A 22,805-nucleotide genomic window follows, 5' to 3' on the forward strand; every position below is an offset into this window, starting at 1 on the left:
TGCCGTGCTGCAGTCAAGGCTTTGGGTCCACCGCTCGCTCTGGCTGCAGCGCTGGCAGCACGGGGCTGAGGCGAGTGGCTCCCTCTCCCCTTCTCTGTCCCCCCTCACCCACCCACAGCCCTGGAGGACACTCTCTGCCCGGCAATGGGCTTCGTCAGTTGGAGAGGGTTGGCAGGCCTGCAGGATCGTCAGTTGGAGGAGGGTTGCCCCAGGAGAGACCGGCAGGAGAGATATGGACCCAAAGGGTCCACTTCAATCTAGGTGTTCATTATAAGTGTTTGTTATTCCTCAGTTAAGATTACAGCGGCGCCAAGTGCTCTCCAGTGCTTCTGGGACTATTTGTCTTGCATGGGAAAACTACATGGCTGTAGACAGGGATACATTGTTCTTTTAAGCACAGATGTTTTCCAACAAGGTGTGCAAAACACCAAATCAAGAGCTCCATGGAAGCTATTCATCCCTAACCAGAGGATATTGAGATGCAAGTCTCGAGGCCTATCATTAACCTGATTATCAATAGTTAAATTAGCACAGATCACTAGGTCACCAGGGAGGTGTTAGAGTGGGAGACATTCTGTGATTACATTCCCAGGAGGGTTCTTGGCTTTTATTAAAACACCTTATTATAATAGTTTGGTTCATTTCTATTCGGAGAAGATTCAGAAAAGTCATTGGTCATGTCGATTGGAGATCGACACTCAGTGGGTCATGTAGCATCTCTGGAGCAAAAGGATGGGTGACATTTTGGACTGAATAGGGGTGGGGGGTGGAAAGGGGGGAACTGGAGGTACGAAAAGGCCTGAACAAATCAGGGTCAGCAACAGATGATATGGTGGAGCCCACAATGGCCTATTTTTGACTGGGGAAGAGGTGACAACAAATGGATCCAGTGATGCAAACAGTAGGAAGACTAAGGTGAAGTTGGGTGGGGGGGGGGGGGGGGGGGGGGGGGTGGGGAAAGGGAGGAAATGCCAGGGTTACTTGAAATTGAAGAAATCAACATTCATACCGCTAGGTTATAAGCTGCCCAAGCAAAATACGAGGTGCTGCTCCTCCAATTTCCACGTGGCCTCACTCCGACAGTGGAGGCAGCCCAGGTCAGAAAGGTCAGTATGGGGATGGGATGGGGAGTGCAAATGTTTGGCAAGTGGGAGATTGCGTCGGACAAGTTGGACTAAGTGTAGGTGTTCAGTGAAACGATTGCCCAGCCTGTGCTTGGTCTCGCTGATATATAGGAGCCCACATCGAGAACAATGGATACAGTAGATGAGGTTGGAGGAGGTGCAAATGAACCTCTGCCCAACCTGAAAGGACTGACGGGGTCACTAGATGGAGTCGAGCGAGGAAGTATATCCAGTTAGGATTTAATATTTCTGCTCATGGCAATTAGCACTCGAAAAGGTGTATTAATATTTGATGTTGGCAATAATCTGTATGTCTGCTAACTGTAATCCAATCATCCACTGATCCATTATTTTACATTAGTAAATTAAACAGGAATTAATGAACTAATTGGTAGAGAGTGAGCATTATGGAATAAAAGTACACATTCCTCAAGTGACATCTATTGATGGCAATCATAACAGCTGCAGTACATTGTGTAGAATTATCCACGTATTACAACAACCCAAAATGCACAAAGCATCATTATGACTGGATTGGTATTTACAGAAGGACTTGAGCCTATTGCAATATTTGTTCTTCTTTCTCCAGGTTCACAACTCGCATGCTCTATTAAATTATTTGAATGAGTAAATGGTTAACTTCCCACATCAGCTCTCTTTAGTAATCATTGAGGTCTGATGAACATGCCCTAGTCTGAATATTGTTGAAGTCTCCTTGATGAATATAACTGGAAAGGATTGCATTGTAACTAGCTGGCTGTGATCTTGTAAGGTAGCTTGCAAACATTAATAATTAAACAGACAACATAATTTAAATACTACTCCCTCAGCTTATTATTTGCTCATTTATTTTTATCAGTTTTGTGTCAACCAGCAAGTAATTTTTCAATAAAATGTTTACATTACAGTATGTAATGGAATAACACATAAAATAACAAGAATAAATAAACTTTTCTGATACATTTATAGACAGCAAACTTAAAAATCAGTGCCACAGATATCCAAGGAGATCTGTGAAAGCTTCCCAAGTACTCTGCACACACTTGCGTAAATCAATTAACATAATAACAATCTTTAAATTTATGACACCACTATTAAAAAGAGTAACAGCAAATTAAATGTTGCTGTATAGTGTCAAGAAAAAAAAGATACCTCAACATCTGGCATCATTTAAATAAGTTACACACACTAATCTGGTCATAAGATGGCGATATTTCAGTAGATATGTTGCAACATTTTGTGGTATAACCCCAAGCTGCTTATTGTGGAAGAATTTCTAGACTTCTGAAGCAAGCATATAATATAAAATATTTAAAAACATCACTGCTCTGTACGAAATGTGCTTTCTATGAATAACATAGGACACAAGCAAATCTAACCAAAATGTTTGGAGGTAGACGTGAAAGCAAAATATATATTTTAATAGAAATCTGATATCAAAAAATGCATATTTTCTATTTTCAACTTATTGTTCATAATTTCTGATCCAAGAATTAGAGCAAAGTAGTCATGAGTTTATGCTTGCCTACTTTCAACAAGATTTAAAAACTGCAATCATTCATATGTAGATTGAATATGATAATGCTTTGAACCCTTTCGCACCACCAACCTACATTTCAGAGAGCAGCAACAATATTTCACAAATCTTAAAAATGGGGTTTCAAGCTTTTTCAAACATTGCACGATTAAACACTTTTGAGAATTGCTAATTAAATTGAAGCCGTTCCGTTTGTACAAATAGAGCAATAGACCAATTTAGACCAATTTACAGCTATAATTATGTTTAAGCATATTCATTAAATAAAATACTGAATTTATGGATTATAACGGTTTAATTTAAAAGAATCTATTTGGTGGACCAGATAATTGCATTGCAGTGCGAAATGCGGTGCTGGCTCAAAGGGCCAAATGGCCTCCTCCTGCACCTATTTTCTATGTCATGTCTAATTACAATTTCCGATCCATTTCTAAATCACACATCAAAATCTTTAAATGTACACTTCCAGGTCTCATTTCCTGGAATCTTGTCAGTGGATCAGCACATTATTGAAGAACAATTTCTCTTGATTTCATTGGCATAACAATGCACTGAAGCCCAATCTGGAAACTAAACCTAGTTCAGAAATATCTGTTGCCATTGTGTAAACAAAAACTGAAAGAAAATGAAAAAAGATAGAATGCCTTATAAAGGATATTTTTGTTCATCTCATGGTAATATTATTTTGACTTGTAAATCGTTGGGATGAAACACAGCAGCAAATTTGCACATAGTAAGCTCTCACTCACAGCTACAAGATAATAACCAGGTAAAGCAGTGGGCTTTGCTGAAGGAGAGATGCTTTGCACTCAAGCTCCATCTCACTCTAACATTATGACTCTTCCTCACAAATGGTTACGTTAAGGAGCTATGCATGAAAGGTAATAGCCAATGCTTCTGTGCGAAACACCAAAACATTACCATCTGCTAGAGGTGACCCATTCATCGTTTTCTCTGGTCATGACAAAAATCACCCGTTAGCTACCCGTTTTGCTTATTAAGGAGCCGGAGTACCATTCACGATTGCAATGACATTATGTTGATATTTATCTTACTCAATCTCTAAAATAGTCCGTTTTTCAGATGGGGTTTCACTGTCATGCCAATGTTATTTCATGAGATAGATTGTTTATCAGCAGTGTGCTAATCCACTGAGGAGATGCCAGGAACCGAGACCTGGAAGTGTATATTTAAAGATATTTGGATCTGTGACATAGAAATGGATACCCAGTCACCCGATGGAAACTGTTCGATTCGCCTTTCTGCCCGATCGATACGAAGCTTGTGGGGGTGATGCAACTTTTAGGGTTAATGTCCCGAAACAAAAGCATGAATTGGGTAGTAGCAGTTTTTAAAAAAAAACATCCGATACAGTAACTGACCTCCCACACACACCCACACACCACCACCCTATGCAGCGTGCATGGTTTGCGGGACCTTAGAACGGAGATGACAAGTTCCAGTTTGTCTCTAGCGATTGACTGTACGAGAGATCCAGCATTGGTCGGATCAACGTGGTTTTCTGGCACACACAATCACCCGATGCCGCGTACCGGTAATAGGCATGGCATTAACCCGTTCCACTTCCACCAACATCAGAAACCACAGTCCAGGTAAACAGCGCAATATTTTAACATGAAAATAGATTACTGAAATTAATCGCCATTAAATTAAACTCATCCTTTCTAGTTACCAGGAAAATACTCTCATCTTGTACCATCATCTATACTGATACAAACACTTTAGCCTTTCTCATGATGAACAATATTCTGCTGAAAATCTGGACAAGTACATCAACTTTCGTAAAGTCTAACAAAAAGTTCTGAAAATAAAGATACATTCATGGTACTCAAATCGTGGTCACACGGCTTGAATTATTGTTTAAAATGTTGATAATGGTTCCTAAAAATATATACCTCCGACTGGTAAATTAACATCAGACCATATTTCATAATGTAAGGCAATTTAAAAAGTAGTACATTAAAACAGCGCAAAGTCAGTCAAGAACACAATTCGACCAGAAGGAGGAAAGAAACATCAGAATAACAAGCTTACCTAAAGGTGCTTTTCGCTCCTTAGAGACCCTTATCAGCCACTTAACGCAGCCTATACCTAGTTGGGTTTCCAATGTACAGACCGCTATAAATCCAAATGTTTAATGTGTGACTTTCCCTGGCGAACAGCAAGTTTTATAGAGCGGGGAGGCGCGCAAGCGTAGCGTGCCCTGGAGCTGGTGTCAGGCGTGTGTGTGTGTGTGTGTGTGTGTGCCCAGCCCAGCACAGCCGCCGATTGGAGGCAGTAGCGCCTCCACCGCTCGCCCAGCTCGGAGCCGGAGCACATTACATGACAAAAGTCCCAGCGGCTGCTCGTCGTAAGCATTCAACTTTTAAACCGTCGGGTCACTTTGCAAACAGGCTAACTAACCTGTTTCACCAGAACAACCCACCCTGCCCGAAGACAAGCAAGCCGCCCGCTGACTGAAACGAGAAATTCACCGCAGCTTACCTTGCTTCACCGGAGTCCAGAGTTTGGAGGTTGCGTCCTTGCAAATTCTTAGACGCCCGGGCAAGGCGGGGAGGGAGGGTTGCCTTTTGGGGTTAAACGGACAGGAGTCCTGAAAGATGTCCAGTTTATTTTAGATTCCAGATATTTGAGGTGAAACCATTGCAGCCAGCGGTTCTGCAGACTGTTATTTCATTCCCCTCTTGCGCTCCGGATTTTTAAACAGCGAGGTTTCGTTTGAGAGCAGGACGGTAAATGGCTTTCATCTTGTTAATTCGCAACGCTTTTTTAATTCCCCCCCCCTCCTCTCTCCGTGGATAAACAGGCGACTGTTTATTGACCGGCTGCTGCTCGCCCTCCCTTTGCTGGGTGCAGCGGCCGCACTGGGGTCGGACTGATGACTGACTGACAGGCGGGCGAGTGAGCGAGCGAGCGAGCGCCAGCTGGAGTAGACCTGGAGCCGGGCGCTCAGCATCAACCTCAGCCTCCCCTGCAACTGGGGAGAGACACAGGCAGAGGGAGGCGCGCAATACGCGGGACTGTGCGAGCTCACGCTGAGCGGGAACGCGCGCGCGCGCCCCCGTGCACACCAGGTGTGATCTGGTTCTGCAATAATGGATCCGATTGAGCGCGTCCCCTGCAGCCGCTGGGCGATTTGGACCTTTTCTTTGGCTTTATACATGGACCGATGTGGCGCAATTAACCCCTCTCCTGAAGGGGAGGGGAGGAGGAGGTGGGGAGGGGGACCATATTTGCAATGGTAACCTTGTTTTACGGAAATGAAACGTCTCATTTCTAAATATATATATGTATTATTTGTTTTAAGGAAGAACTGGAAGAAAACGAAAGGAAGTATGAAATGGTGAGTCAAGTAAATAAAGAAGGGGCTGGTTGCCTTGACGCACGCCTTCCGTACAGGGATTATTACTCGAGCTTTTCGACGTATGCTGCCAAATAGATCGTGTCGCACGCTGAAGTTCATCAAACTTGAAATTGCTAGCCGCTCCACCGACAGTTAAGGCTGTGGTATGACACAGTTGTCACCAGAGCACGGTGCTGACCTCTAGCCGGCAATGCATCCACACCTGATTGTAATCCCAATGGTGGTGGTGGTGTGAGTGAAGAAGGGCAAGAATGTATTTTGCCCTATTGTGAACAATGCACAATGAACAGATAAATTGGTAATAATAATTTATATGACAAATGTATAATATACATTGCTTGATATAAACTCTTATATCAAGCAATGGTATGGCCCTTCCTGTCATTAAAAGAGAGAAAGCCTTCAGGGTCTTGACCCGAAATATCATTGCTTCCTTCTCTTCAGAGATGCTGCCTGCCCTACTGAGTTACTCCAGCATTTTGTGTCAAGCCTTCCTAAAATATATATAAACTATCAGATTGCAACCTGGAAGCTAATCTGTGTGGTGTACAATCATAGTACGTTCATATAAAACTTTCATGAAGCGTTAAATGATCTTTTCCTTGACATATAAAATACAGTTTTCAGTTTAGTTTATTGTCACATGTACAGAGGTACAGTGAAAAGCTTTTGTTGCGTGCTATCCAGTCAGCAGAAAGACAATGCATGAGTACAATCGAGCCATTTACAGTGTATGGATACATGATAAGAGAATAACATTCAGTGCAAGGTAGAGCCAGCAAAGTCGATAGTCCAAGGGTCACCAAAGAGATAGATAGTAGTTCAGCACTGCTCTCTGGTTGTGGTAGTGCTGAAATACTATCTACCTCTTTGGTGAGCCTTGGACTATCCTTGACTGGACTTTGCTGGCTTTACCTTGCACTAAATGTTATTTCCTTATCATGTATCTATACACTGTAAATGGTTCAATTGTAATGTAAGCACAATGTAGGCACCTCCATTAAAATAGTCGGTTGATTATTTTCATACCTAACTTTTTAATTAAAATAACAATTTCAAGACGTTATTGATTTACAGATATAAAGGGCAAATGTCAATGTTCCAAGATCTTCAATTATGTTGCTAAACCTCACCTCCGTAGTAAAAATCTGAAATTCATAATGAATCATGCAATGAGCGAAGTATTTTAAGAGGGATTTTTTATTTAGTTTGTGCTTGCACATCAGGAGAAAAAATGTGATGGCATGCTGCTGTACAGCTTAATACTTAGGGAACAAAGCATCAATTAAGAGGTGCCTTGGCAAGATTCTCATTCCAAACAGAGTAATAATAAGCACTCACTATAAATAGATTTCTAACAGACTATCAAATTAGCTTCATAAATTACTGCATTTATTTATAGAAACTTCATACACAGACATTATTAGTGAAAATATATTAAGAACGTAGGGTTTGTTAACACAGAGGTTGAATTGTGATCAATATTTTGTAGACTTTATTCGTCAATGGTGTGTGTGGCTCCTAACCTTTCATTGAAACTACCTTGTCTGCTCATTGTTGCTATGTATTCATTTCCATTTGAGTTACTGGTCACTGCTTGCCAAGAAATTGAACTCTGCTCTTAAACCAAATATGAGGATTATTTTACAGTCCCAAATGCGAATCGAGAAATTGACATGACATTTAAACATCCAGAGAATTGAGAAATGTACATCTCATTTAAACATCCAGATCAATTTGTTGGACACCTCCACGTAAGCAATGTTTACAATTTATTTATCTTGTATAATTAACAACTTTCTTTTTTTAATTGAACCTTTTGGGGCATACATTATGTAAAGACCACAATGGGTGAACTAACACAGAATGATTTAGTACCAGTGCATCTGTACAGGGAAGATAAAAGCAGAATGGAACGATATAATTTTTATCTAACCAGGTACAGAGCGCAAAGTAAACTGCTTCATGTTTCTCTTCAGCTGCAAACAGCTGAGGCTGCTGCTGTTTGAACTTTGCAGGTTGTACAGGCTCTCCTTTTCGTTTGTGTGACAGTAAATTCATGAGCTATCCATGCAATACTTTTAAATTTTTATTGATTTACTGGTATTGTTTCTGAGGTAAACAACCACCTCCGACCTAATTATTTGTCTACTAACTTAAGACAGTCATTGATTTCTGATGAGAATGTCATTTTGTTCCATGGGGATTATAAGTTAAACTCAATCATTTCTAGACTTCAAAGGTTCTACTGATTTGCTACCTTGGGTGTTTGCTCTTATGAATTTTCTATATTATTGTTTTCAAACCCAGGTTGATTTTGAACTCTTTGGCATAATACGTTTGCAGTGAATTCAGAAACAAAAATTAAATCTGTAGTTTCAACAATAATCCATCTGACTATATACTGCAATACCAATCAATAGTGAATTAGTTCTGTGTTCAAGCACAAACTACTGCCATAACAGAGAAAGGATGTTTGAAGAGGCAAACATCTAACCCAACACAAAATTCAGTGTCTACCAGGCACCAATGATCCCTGACTTCCTGAATTTTTCTCAGTATTGGACACTGTACAGAAAACATTTCAAAGCACCAGAGAAGTAGTCCCACTGACATGGTTTCTGCAAAATCAAACAAAATTTTCAAGCATATGTGAAACAAAATCTCTTGGGTCTGAAGAACGGTCTCGACCCGAAACGTCACCCATTCCTTCTCTCCAGAGATGCTACCTTTCCCACTGAGTTACTCCAACTTTTTGTGTCTGTCTTGGGTCAACATCCCCAACATTGAAGCTCAATTCCACTCAGTTAGTAGCACTTGCATGCCCATCTCCCTAAACCAACACATCACTCCAAGGTCTCTGATGCTACCAGGAAGACAGGAGAAGATTTATAGATGTTCTCAAAGCCTCCTTTGCAACACACCATTTTCTAACTGTGTCTTGGGACCATTTAAACTAGAGAAGGACCATTTGGGGTGACAATGTAATTCTGATATTGATATTGGGTGCACATGGAAGCCTGTGCCTGGTATAAATGGGAGAAGGAGATCAGAATCTTCCCACCTATCCTGCCCTGACCAACAAACCCCTGTGACAAAATCTACAGATCCCACACCTGTGTAGGTATCGTTGTTAAGTACTAGGAGGAGATTTGCATGATTTCGGTGCAGTTTATGAAGTCCTCTATCAAGGTCAGAATTGTTGATGACTTGGAGTTCCCAGGACTGACTGCGTTGTCCTTCCTGGTGTTGGATGTTGTAAATTTTGAAAATGCTGCCAAACTTAATTCTTTCTAGGTTAACAAAGGCTTAGATGCCTGCACAAAGAATCATCTTGTTGCCAGCTGAAACAAGGAATAATTGAAAAAGTGTCTTTAGTGTTGTCACCCACAGTAGTACGCAGCAAACAAACGCATTTAGCTAATATATAACTACATTGGGCTGAAATATATCGATCATGTTATGTAGAAAACCACCAACCAGATCTGATTACTTAGGAAACCAACATTTCTAATAAATTTGGATATCATTGCCTTAAGAACACAGCCATTTAATCTTTCTTCAGTGCTTAACATTTACTATCTGATTTCTACAAGTGCAGACACTGACTGGCTGCATCATGGCTTGCTTTGGTAACTCAAATGCCCAAGAGTAAAGGAGACTACAGAAAGTGGCGAACATTGCCAGTCTGGAACATTGTCAGGTGTTGACATCCTCACCATTTGGGGGAAACACAGTCTCAAAAAGGCAGCTAATATCATCAAGGACCCATAGAACACTGGCCATGCTCTCATCTCATTGGAACAATTGAGAAGAAGTACAGGAGCTTGATAACCATGACCTCCAGGTTTGAGAACTGCCTCTTTCCATTAATCATCAGGCTGTTGAACCGCTCTGCACAACCTGACCACATCCCTTCCACAGCAACAATTACAGGAACTTTATTGAGCTTGAACCACACACTTCAGTCTGGACTGTTATGGTCTGGTTACATAGTATCACTGATAATTTATTGTATATTGATTATTGTACACCTATTTGTTGTGTTAATGTGCCTGTAAAACTGCAGCAAGTAAGAATTTCATTGGTCTGTTCATGGTTTCATGGTTCAATGTATATGACAATTAAACACTCTTGGTTCTTGAATATTGACTGTTATGCATATCCATCCACATTTCTATCAAATAGCTCACTAACCCTGTTCCATAAGGACCGTGCATACAATAATTACTCTCAAAGTCTAGCTCCGCACGGAAATATGGACTTCTGACGGAATACATTTTGCTTTCTTCTCCACATTCTAACATTTTCTGCATATCATAAAAGTGTCTTTAGAAAACTTTAATTGCTGTTCTTGCAAAGTTTAAGGACAAGTGCTCTTATGGCAGAAAGGCCCACTAATTAATGGCAGAATTTCTAAATGTGCTGTTTTACGTCATTAGATCATATAAGATAATTTTGTTTCATGGTTTTCAAAGATTAAAATTAAACTGACAAATAATGTAAAGTCGTTGGGAAGCAAAAGTGAGTGACTGTGAATCAAATGTAGAGTGTCATTCAGAAATATAATCCTACATATCTATTATAACAAAATATGTGAAATACCATTACAAAGTTAAAGGTTAATTATTTAATAAGGTGTTTCTATCTGAAAACATTTACAATGTTGCCATGGTTTGGTAAAAGGTCCAAAGGAAAATATGACATATGTTCTGGGGGTGTATGAGTGCAATTGTATAAGGTGAGTCCAAGTACTTTCAACACTTCATAACACAATAGTGATAAATACTACACATTTATTTTCACCAATAACTAAGGCTTCACATGACATGCAGGGACTACTGGCAGAAGAGAGTTCTGGCTGGTTGGTCTCTGCTATTTCTTGGCATTAAACTACAGGTGTTTCCTGGAGGAATATGAAAGCAGGTTAGTATCTCTCCACTGCCTAGTTTGTAACTTGCAATTTATAAATGGTCCTGTTCAACTGCAATTCCATTCCCTTAAAAAGATCCACAATAGTTCAGGCTGCCTATATCTAGACATAGCATAAATAACTCAAAATGGAATATTATGGATAACTCTCAGCTTTAAATTATTTAGATGTGAAGAAATATTTGGGGAAACAATCTTGTTAAAATAAGAAAAACAAAGATGCAACTGGACATAGAAGCAGTGGATATAATTTAGCTGCAGAGACAAATTGGTTCAAAACTAAGTCTCTAGACATTTGAGGGTGGTGATCTTTGATGTAGTAGACGGTGGATCCTCTGATGCAATGTAATAAGAAATTAGATGTGAACCTGTACATTAAAAAAATCGGGTTAGACAATTGAATAACTCTTGGGGATCAAAAATCAGAAGAGATTAATCCCCTTTTCATTGTTATATATTACCTTCACTTTGTTGTGTATCTTGTTAGTTTCTTTCTTCTTGTGTCTGATGTGGGATTACCTTTCCCACTGTATTAATTTAATAAAGAGCGTGAATGGTACAACAGGGAACATCAGATGGCTCAATGGAAACCAATTTAGATTGGATTTATTGACATATAAGGTATTTGACTCTGAAATATTCATTAAAAAGGCCAGAGACAATATCATAATCTAGACATCTGGATTCCAGACCTGGGGTGAAGGTAGATGGAGATGCACTGAAAGTACTCCATTCAGGTAAACTTTACATCTTTAACCTTTGTTATTCCATATCTTCATGAATGTTTGTCTTTGGGACAGATTCAATGGAGTGTTTCTCGGGTATCCATTCTTTAGACAACCATTGGATTTTTTGTTCTCAAGAAATGAATGGAATGAAAATTAGGTGTTATAACAGGTGAACTGTATTTCATCTAAGCCAATTGAAAATCAGTTTCAGGGGGAGTTGAATGCAACTCCCTACATATCATATCATCATCATATACATACAGCCGGAAACAGGCCTTTTCGGCCCTCCAAGTCCGTGCCGCCCAGTGATCCCCGTACATTAACACTACACCCACTAGGGACAATTTTGTCACTAGGGACAATTTTTACATTTACCCAGCCAATTAACCTACATACCTGTACGTCTTTGGAGTGTGGGAGGAAACCGAAGATCTCGGAGTAAACCCACGCAGGTCACGGGGAGAACGTACAAACTCCTTACAGTGCAGCACCCGTAGTCAGGATCGAACCTGAGTCTCCGGCGCTGCATTCGCTGTAAAGCAGCAACTCTACCGCTGCGCTACCGTGCCGCCCTGCATCCTGCAGATCATTTAAAATGTAGCATTGTTATTTGGAGAGCTCCAAAGAAAGTTTCTAAAAAGTTAATTAGCAGGTACAAGGGAAATTGATTTGACCATTATATCTGTGTTCAAGGAGTGTAACATATTAACCTTGGAGTGAACATGTGTAGGTTCCATCAGGAATAAAACAGACTGCAGTTGTATTTTTCTGGATTTTTCAGAGCTTATTTGGAGACTGTAAAATACAGAGATCAAGTTTGTGTGTTTATAGGGCACAAACAAATACTAACGAATCTGTGATAAAGTTGGTAAGGAATATGTCAACTGTTATGCTACAAGCTAACCTTAGAATAATTATATTTGTTAAAAATGCTACCTCTGAACTGTTAGATTTTGAGGTTAAATTTATCTGTCAGCAGGCTTTGGAGACTTGAAATATGACTCGGGCAGAATGCCTGAAACAACATTGTGAAGGGAATAAAGGTTGGTTTAACTTTGTAGTGATTATTGACTCTTATTGCTGCTGCAATAACTGTTCTAATAAATTTAACAAAGGTGTTTGTCAAAAGAGATTGGTAGATTCCAACTGATGTGTGTTCATGCAATCTACCTTCAGTTACATTGAAGAAGCACATGTGTGTAACATGCATATTTATTTCAGGTCATAAGGGCCTATTTTTGTTATACTCCTAAACGACGCTGTTATAAAGCACTCTGAATCAGTAAGGTTAAGATGCGGCCACTTGGGGAAGAAGCTGAAATATGAACTAGCAAGTATCTAGGAAACAACTGATTTTTTAATACTGATGTTTTATTAATAAATCAAAATAATTCTACAGTGTCCTTGGATGTAATATGGACACATGGATTACATTTGATTTTATTGCAGTATTTATATTCTAACTTTACTCATGGCTATTCTATATGCACAAAGTAGAATCAGGTAAAGCATCATCCTTGTAAGTAGCTGGATATTTAGAAATGACCAAAATCCAAACAAATCTGTTTGTTATGATGTAAAAGTGAATAAGATAAGTAAAATGAATTAAAGATTGAAGAAAATATATTAGATGATTAAGTACCAAAGTGTTCCAGTGAATGTTTTGAAAATAAAAGCAAACACTAGATGGAGACATCGAAAGTGTTTGGACTGGTTTGAGATATTTTCCATAGAACATAAAGAAAAATATTAAAATGCATCTTAGAATTTTCTTGTATTTTTTATCCAAGGTTATAGTGGAGATCAATACATGTTTCTTGCATTTTTTAAAGTTATGGTGTCAGTAATCATAGGAGCACACACAAGATGCATCCAGGCTTGAAGACAGTTTACTAACTTAGATAGTCATAGAGTGATACAGAGTGGAAATAGGCCCTTCAGCCCAACTTGCCCACACCGGACAACATGTCCCACTTGCCTGTGCTTGGTCCATATCCCTCCAAACGTTTCCTATCCGTGTACTTGTCTAACTGTTTCTTAAATGTTGGGACAGTCCCAGCCTCAACTACCTCCTCTGGCAACTTGTTCCATACATCCACCACCCCTTGTGTGAAAAGGTTACCCCTCAGATTCCTATTAAATCTTTTCCCCTTCACCTTGAACCTATGTCCTTTGGTCCTCGATTCCCCTACTCTGGGCAAGAGATTCTGTGCATCTACCCCATCTATTCCTCTCATGATTTTATACACCTCTATAAGATCATCCCTCATCCTCCTGCGCTCCAAGGAATAGAGACCAAGCCTACTCAACCTCTCCCTATAACTCAGATCCTCTAACACTGGCACCATCCTCGTAAATCTCTGAACCCTTTCGAGCTTGACAATATCTTTCCCTCTTACATGGTGCCCAGAACTGAACACAATACTCTAAATGCGGTCTCACCAACATCTTATACAACTGCAACATGACCTCCCAACTTCTATACTCAATACTCTGATTGATGAAGGCCAATGTGCCAAAAGCCTTTTTGACCACCTTATCTACCTGCGACTCGACCTTCAAGGAACCATGCTCCTGCATTCCTAGATCCCTCTGCTCTACAACACTCCCCAGCGGCCCACCATTCACTTTGTAGGTCCTGCCCTTGTTAGACATCCCAAAATGCAACACCTCACACTTCTCCATATTAAATTCCATCAACCATTCCACAGCCCACCAGGCGAATTGATCCAGATTCTGCTGCAATCTTTCACAATCATCTTTGCTATCTGCACAACCACCCACTATTGTATCATCAGCAAACTTGCTAATCTTACCCTGTATGTTCTCATCCATTAATGCAGATGACAAACAGTAACGGGCCCAGCACTGAACCCTGAGGCACACCAGAGTCACAGGCATACACAGTCATGTGTATATATAAATTGGAACAGTAAATATTCACTGCAAAACATTTAGTTATTTAATGACGGATATTAGTTGTAAAAAAACTCATGAATGATCACCAAATGTGGGAAAGATATAATTTTGCACTCATGCTAAGGATTACTACAGATTCTTCAACAACAATTAACTAAAAGGGCTGCACTGTGGTACAGTGATAAAGCTGCTACCTCAGCGCCAGAGACCCGGGTTCGATCCTGACTATGAGTGGTGTGGAGTTTGCACGTTCTCCCTGTGACCGCGTGGGTTTTCTCTGGGTGCTCTGGATTCTTTGCACATTCCAAAGACGTACAGGTTTGTAGGTTAATTGGCTTCTGTAAATTGCCCCTGGTATGTCGGATGCAAATGAGGGATAACATATAATTAGTGAGCTGGTGATTGATCATCGGCATGGACTCAGTGGGCCAAAGGGCCTATTTCCTTGAAGAAGTTGTCTCAATCCGAAACGTCACCCATTACTTGAATCCAGAGATACTGCCTCTCCCACTGAGTTACTCCAGCATTATGTGTCTATCTTTGAGCCTATTTCCACGCTGTATCTCTAAACTAAACTAAAAAATACTTGTTAAAAATGAGACATTTTATCATTGTAAATGTGTCTAAAACAAACACATTAAAATTGCAACCTCCTTGAATATTTATATTAATATGCTTAATTTTATTGATTAAATATAGACACGTCTCAGTTTGCAGTGTAGTTTAACGCACCATCAATTTATAATTGTTACTTTCCTCATTTAGTTAGCAGAAAAGGTTTTGGCACATTTTAATCAAAAAACATTTGCACAACTTAGATAGAAATGGATGGACACAAAATATTGGAGTAACTCAGCGGGACAGGCAGCATCTCTGGATAGAAGGAATGGTGATGTTTTGGATCGAAACCCTTCTTCAGTCTGAAGTACTCCAGCATTTTGTGTCTTTGGTATAAACCAGCATCTGCAGTTCCTTCTTACATATTGTCATTCACCTATTGATGTATAATCCCAATTGCAAGCATCCACATTTTACTTTACTATAGCATATCAGGTTCAACACACACTTAAAATCGAAATAACATTACGTCCTATTGATTTTACAACTATGGATTTGTAAATGTATCTTTGCTTGAACCTTTGTGGTAGATACCCAGCTGCAATTTTATCGGATTTGCCCCTTGTCATACTCCAGAAATTCCACGGTTTTAACTGCCTTTTCAATTTGAAATCAACTTGAGATTAACAGTAAAATGAATAATAAAATTGCCCATAAACCCACAGTCCCTTTGACTGAACAAATCTAAAAAAAGTGCAAAGTAGAAATGGATGTTATTAAGATACAGCACCAGCATTGAAAGGGCAACGGGTTGGTGAGTACAGAGGAAAAATTAAAAGAAAAATATGCTTTGAAATTATTGAGTTGGTGACCACATGCATTGTGTAGTTCCCAGGATTGGATCCAGGTACTATACTTCTAATGTTCTATTAGAAAATTTTAATGTTTAAACCACAACTTTGCTTTGTGTTAACATTTTACATTACCTCTGGTATCTGTTTCATTTGGAAATATTATCATAATGTGAAAGTATTAAATTCTTTATTGCAGTTCTCCACTTCAATTAAAGTTAATTGGACTGAATGCCATTGTGACTGCAGCACCATTAGGAACAAGATTTACACCATCCAGGATACACGAGGCTGCTTGATTGGTATCCCATCCATCACCCCAAACATTTGTTCCTTTTACCAATGGCACACTATGAAGCATTTGCAAAATATATCATATTTACTGTGGGCTGACCTGACACCACCTTTTAAATTAAAAAAAGGACATGAATAACAATGTTCTTAAAAGGAGCCCCCTCTCATCCTCAGAATAACACAAGAAGAGCACAAAAAAACAGTAGCAAGAACAGGCCACCTTATTGCTCAAGCCTGTCCCACCATTCAGTGTCATCATAACTGAGCTTTGCCAGCGTCATATATCCTCTTCTTCTCCTGGGTCACATTTCACATTGTCAATAGACAACAAAGCCATCTGCAAACTTATTAATACACCCATCATCCTACAATTTGCCCGCAGTTCTTTTATGTTTACATGCTCTTACTAGTGCTTCCAATCCATCCTAGGTACACCTATATGCAAGTTGTAAAGGGTGAAGATTGACTGGAAAACAGAGGCAGATGTGGGTCCTTGCCAATCTTACAAAGTATTTCATTATGGTTGATGTTGGAGCTACTGTGTGGTAGTCATTGAGATGGATCACTTTACATTTCCTGAGTACTGGAAAGATGGAGGTTTTCTTGAGGTAGATGAGGACAGTAGACTTGAGAGATTGAATACTGTGACTAGTTGATTCGGGAAATCAACCCATCGTTCTCATTAATATATTTAGTTGCCTTTTCGAAAAGCTCAATTTAATTAGTCGGACAGGATATCCTACCAGTAAATCCGTGTGCTAACTATCTTCATCAATCCCTGCCATTTCAAGTGTAGATATGCATTGTTCATTGAAAGTAGTCTATTTATAAAATTTAGTCATGGCATCCAATTTATGAAGGCCGTTTTAACCCAAAATGTGTTCCAGATGGACTTGTCTGTTGGGAGCTTAGAGTGGAATCCTCATACTGTCTCATGCTTGAAATTGGTGAACGGTGCCTTGAAACCTAAATTGAGGTAGTTACATTGACGGATGGATGTGTGTAAGATGAATAGGTGAAAGGAATATGTACAAAATATGTTGGTTTGATCTCCCATCACATTTGTCTGCAACATTCACACTGGGACAATTTACAGGGAATGGTTGTTTGAAGCTGACCTTGTCGATTCAAATATATTTTTTGCATTATGATGGCCTTTATGTTTCACTGCAAGACTTTAGTTCCTGTTATCAGTGCCTATCATAACATGTACAATATGTGCTAATTAGTATTAAAATGACTACGGAAATAATGTTGCAGGAAATCCATTATATCTTTAAAACAAAGGCCTAATAAGTTTGATAAAAGTATTATTAAACATGTGTAAAGTATTAGTAGACTTAATGAGATTTATAAAGTGAAAGTATTTCTAAATGGTGTCAGTTACTAGTTGGTATCTTTGCAAGGTATTTCTTTTTATGTTTAAAGAGATAGCTTCTCGGTAGGTTTTTGCTACCTGTCCGTTTAGATCCAAAACAGATTGCAATAGTGAAATAAGTTGACAAAATTGAATCATTACTGTTCTCTGGTCATAATGGTTCCATTGATATCAGTGCAGTGATGTTTAATAGAACTCCACTTGCCCAGTTATTTTATTGCCTTGAAAACATTCCATACATGCCAGTAATGAGAGCATTTTGCTGTATTTTTATAACATTTTTTACAGAAACATTTAGTTCACTTTTTATAGACTGAGCTATTATAGACTAGCCAGGTTATGCTCTGTGAAGGGAAAATTTCATAAACACTAATCAGGTAAAGAATTTGCAGTCACTTGAACAAATACAGATTAATTGAAGAAAGCTAGTGTGAATTTGTAAAGGGAAATTGTATCTAACTGACCTGATAAGCTTTTTTTGTTGTTGATGAAACCGAGAGTTGATGAGGAAACTACTGTTGATGTGGAATACATAGACTTCCAAAAAGTATTCAATAAAATTCCATATAATAGACTTTTCATGAGGATTAAAAAGCCATGGAGTGTCTTAGCTTGGAGAGGAAATTGGCTTAATACCAGGAAACAAAGCGCAGTAATATAGGTTGTTTTTTGTACTGCTTGCTAAAGTACAATGAATTTCAGCAAAGGATACACAAGGACAACTGATGAGCCCCACTAGAGGTACCATGTAAATTATTAATCGTAATCGTAATTAGCCAAGTATGTTTTGCAACATACGAGGAATTTGGTTTGCCACACAATCATACCAAAAAAGCAACAAGACACACAACTATATAACAATTTAACATAAACATCCACCACAGTGGCTCCACCACATTCCCTACTGTGACGGAAGGCAATAAAGTCTTTATCTCTTTCCTCCTTTTCGCCCATGGTCGGGGTAGTCAAACCATCCACAGAATGGACGATTGAAGCTCCCACAGCCGGCAATCGAAGCTCCCAGGTCGGAGCGATCAAAGCTCCCGCAATCGGGGTGGTTGAAGCTCCTGCAGCTTGGAACTCCCGAAGTCGGTTGCTAACCAGGGACCGCGAGCTCCACATTGTTAAAGTCCGCAGGCTCCCGCGGTTGGAGCTCCGAGGTCGATCCCTGACAAAGGGATCGCCAGCTCCGAGATGTTAAGTCCTGCAGGCTCCCGCGGTTGGAGCTCCCAAGGTCCCAGCAAGAGGCCGCCAGCTCCACAATCTTAGGCCGCAGTGCAGACAGAGATACGACATGGAAAAAGTCACATCTCTGTCGAGGAAAGATAAAAAAAAGTTCCCCCCACCATCCTCCACATAATACTAAACTAAAGATAAATTAAAACATACATTTTACAAAAAACTAAAAACACAAAGAAGGAAAAAGACGAGACAGACCGTTGGCGAGGCAGCCATCGTACTGCGCCCCCTGATGGTAACTTGGCCTTCCGTGTATAGGCCACCATCTCCAAAGTTACAGATGATGGAAAACTTGGTCTGGTGTGAGAATGATAGCAATAGAACAGAAGGAGATTCAGACAGAGTAGTGGATAGGCTGCAGATGAAATTTAATGTTGAGAAAAGTGAAATGGTACATTTTAGTATGAAGAATGAGAAGCAATATGACATAGTGGGAATAATTCTAAAAGGGGTGCATGAACAGAGATCTGTGGTATATTTGCATTGTTAATTATAAACATAGAAAATAGGTGCAGGTGTTGGTCATTCAACCCTTCGAGCCAGCACTGCCATTCAATATAATCATGGCTGATCATCTAAAAGCAGTACCCCGTTCCTGTTTTTTTCCCCATATCCCTTTCCCATTCCCTATATAAGTGGCAGTGCAGTTTGAAATAGTGGCTAAGAGATTTTCCAGTGATCTTGGATTATCAACAGAGGAAAGAGTACAAAACCAACAATTAAACTGGATAAAAAACGGGTGCAACCATAATTGATGTATTGTGTCCAACTCTGGGAGCCTTACATAAGGATTTTAAAGTGAGTGTGGAAGTGACAAAATTCCTGGACTATGGATGGACTGAACAACCTGGGGTAATTCTCCTTAGTGCAGTGTTGTAAGAGAATCTGAAGACATATCTCAAATTGTGAAGGGTATGGAGTGTAGATAGAATTAAACTGTTCTTATTGATGAAGATGTAAGAACTCTTCAGTCAGTGAGTGTTTAGAGTGTGGCATGCATTGTCAGGGTTAGTAGTTGAGCAAGATTCAATTGAATTATTCAAAAGAGAACTGGATAAGTACCAGGAAGGAGGGATTGACAGCGATATGGAGGGAATGGCTGTTGGGTGGAACGGTCTTAATTCAAACCATGTCATATGGACCTAATGACCCAAATGGTTCTCTTCTTTAACTATTATATGATTGTACCAACTATGGTCAGCATAAGCAATAATAAATTATGTTGGTTGGAATTTGTAGTAAACACATTGAAAAATAATTAATTACGTATGCAGGCACTGCAAACTCATGAAATGCTGTGCTTCCTTTTCTTTGGTCTCAAGGTTAGTGGATCCCGATAATTATTTATAATGTTTTGATGCCTCCAAAATAGATAATACTAAATCCTCTAATCTGATACTAGAATGGAAGTATGGAAGGAAAATTGGGATACAATGCAATGGATCATGATGCCACTTGATGGAATTGATTGTAGACTTTAGGCGAGCTCCCTCACCGCTCCCCCCACACACCATCCGCAACACCACAGTCACATCTGTGGAGTCATTTCAGTTAATTGGAACCATCATCTCCAAGGAACTTAAATGGGGGGCCACCATCGATTCCACAGTCAAAAAGGCCCATCAGAGGATGAACTTCCTGCGGCAGCTGAGGAAACACAATCTGCCACAGGCAATAACAGTCCAATTCTATACTACTATCATTAAGTCCATCCTCACCTTCTCCATCATGGTCTGGTTTGGCTCAGCCACCAAGCACGACATCCGGAGGCTGCAACGAATCGTTCGATCAGCTGAGAAGGTTGTTGGCTGCAATCTTCCCCCCTTTGACGAATTATACACTGCATGGGCCAGGAAGCGAGTGGGTAAGATCATCTCTGACCCCTCTCACCCTGGCCACAAACTCTTTGAAGCACTTCCCTCTGGAAGGCGACTCCGGACTGTCAAAGCAGCCACAGCCAGAAATAAAAACAGCTTTTTTCCGCGAGTAGTAGCTCTACTGAATAACCAAAAGTCTGTAGCCTCTTTTTGCTCTGGTTTATTTCACTCACACGTTTAAATCGTAATGTTGTATTCGTAATGTTTTAATGTTTTTTGTTTTATTCTTAATTGTTACTGTATGTTCGTGTTGTTACTTGCGAGCGAAGCACCAAGGCACATTCCTTGTATGTGTACATATTTGGCTAATAAACTTATTCATTCATTAATTCATTAATTTATCTTTTTTAGTGCGTATAGAAACAAGTACAGTTGATGCTTACTAGTAATTCAATTTATAAAAGATAACATTTGTTTTACTGTACAAATGATTGAGTTTTATTTTTGCTTTGCAGTATTACTGGATGATTACACTTTTGTAAAGTTCAATAAAAAAATATATATAAACACAATCTTGAATAGATTCAATCCAGGCATCTTTATTTTGTTTGTATTGCAGGATACAAAAAAATATGTTGAGTGATTAAGATAAGTTCCAAAAGAGTTTGTCAGAAAATAACTGACTACTTAGAAGTCATGTGATTTCCATATGAAGGATTAATTGATACTATGAATTTGTAATTTACAATTTTGTTCATCAGTCTTTTTGTCACAATGATTTGTACATTAACACAAGTACAATCAAGTATTTGGAAGGTTGCTGAATGCCCATAATGTCAAGAATTTTGTGTCCAATCTCTAAAGTTACAATCAAACTGTTTACTGATTTAAAAGTCAGGCTGCTTCCAACCACACCTCTGATGAATGGGGTTCAACAAGAGATGGAAGAAAGCTTTGTAGCACAATCAGGCCCATTGTGAGGGCCTGGTGAATGAGAGCATTGGGTTTTGAGCAGGAGTATGTGGAGGCAAAAAAAATATGAGAACATAATTGTAAATGAGAGGTGAAGAGACAGTATTTGGATGCAATGCAAACATGAGGAGAGGGGGATGAAGGGCATCCAAGGTCTGGGCTTTGTAAATGCTGGAAAAAAGAGTGTTGGGGCATGGCTGAAACCACTGGATTACATACAAGGGCTTGGAGGCCAGAGGGAGAGAAATAATTCTCTGCAGTACATGTATCAGTGGTAGAGTATGTGGCCCAAATTTGTGACCCTAAATTCCTAACTTTACATAATGCTAATTCATAATAGTTAGGCATATTTCTATGCTTGATACAAATTAAAGTTTCGTAACTGCTCAGCTACAAAAAAATAGCTGCTGCCATTAGATAGATTTCATCTTTTTGTTTATTTTTATTCTTAGGCAGCTTTGAAGGCTAATGTTGAGACCTTGAGGAAGAAAAGTCATGATTACATGAAGTGATGACAATGGTTAAAAATATGGTAAAGTACTACATCTGAAATTCTCCAAATACTCTGTTGTGCTGTTGACAATGCATCTGCTCATCCCAAAAGGACAACTTAGCAACGGCAAATCTGAAAAGTCATGATCATAAATCTCTGTCTCAGTTTTTACTATTGTTCTTTCATTTTGCTAATTTACATTTTTCATTCATTTTGAAAGGTCATTTCACAGCTTGAAAGTACAACAGCTTGAACGATTATGCACATCAAAATGTTAAATGATTATGCCATTTTGATGTCTGTGCGGTCCATATGTAGCAAGGGAATAGTTAGTAACACCAATTTAAAAGTATATTTTTAATTTTCCCTTGACTCGCTTATTACAGTGTATTTGATTAATATATATATATATATATATATATCTCAGCCAATTGGGTTTAAATAAAATGCATAACAGAACCTGGTAAAATAATAGCCCATGTACCAGCTTCATCTGTCCTATTGCATAAGTAGTTGTGATTCTGGAGCTGTATGGCATGATTTACTTTGATATTCGGGGGCTTTATATTTTTCATTTA

At 39.3% G+C, this 22,805-nt stretch overlaps 1 protein-coding gene and 1 long non-coding RNA gene across 6 annotated transcripts in view; one reads left to right on the top strand and one right to left on the bottom strand.

The window, feature by feature from the left end:
• klhl29 (kelch like family member 29) overlaps positions 1-5,641 on the bottom strand; it is a 303,479-nt gene extending 297,838 nt beyond the window's left edge. For 2 of the 5 annotated variants that reach the window (XM_078399310.1, XM_078399306.1), the window contains exon 1: positions 4,717-4,834. The gene's annotated coding sequence lies outside the window, so the exon portion shown is untranslated. Of the gene's footprint in view, positions 1-4,716; positions 4,835-5,166 lie in introns of those variants that run through there. The other 3 variants (XM_078399307.1, XM_078399308.1, XM_078399309.1) reach the window with 3 other exon arrangements.
• On the top strand, positions 5,188-22,266 carry LOC144593562 (uncharacterized). Its single transcript, XR_013547268.1, has 3 exons — positions 5,188-5,414; positions 5,990-6,025; positions 22,187-22,266. It is a non-coding gene; the product is annotated as an uncharacterized LOC144593562 (long non-coding RNA).
• The last annotated feature ends 539 nt before the right edge of the window (positions 22,267-22,805 follow it).

Source organism: Rhinoraja longicauda, chromosome 5 (assembly GCF_053455715.1).
Source record: "Rhinoraja longicauda isolate Sanriku21f chromosome 5, sRhiLon1.1, whole genome shotgun sequence".
Taxonomy (NCBI): domain Eukaryota; kingdom Metazoa; phylum Chordata; class Chondrichthyes; order Rajiformes; family Arhynchobatidae; genus Rhinoraja; species Rhinoraja longicauda.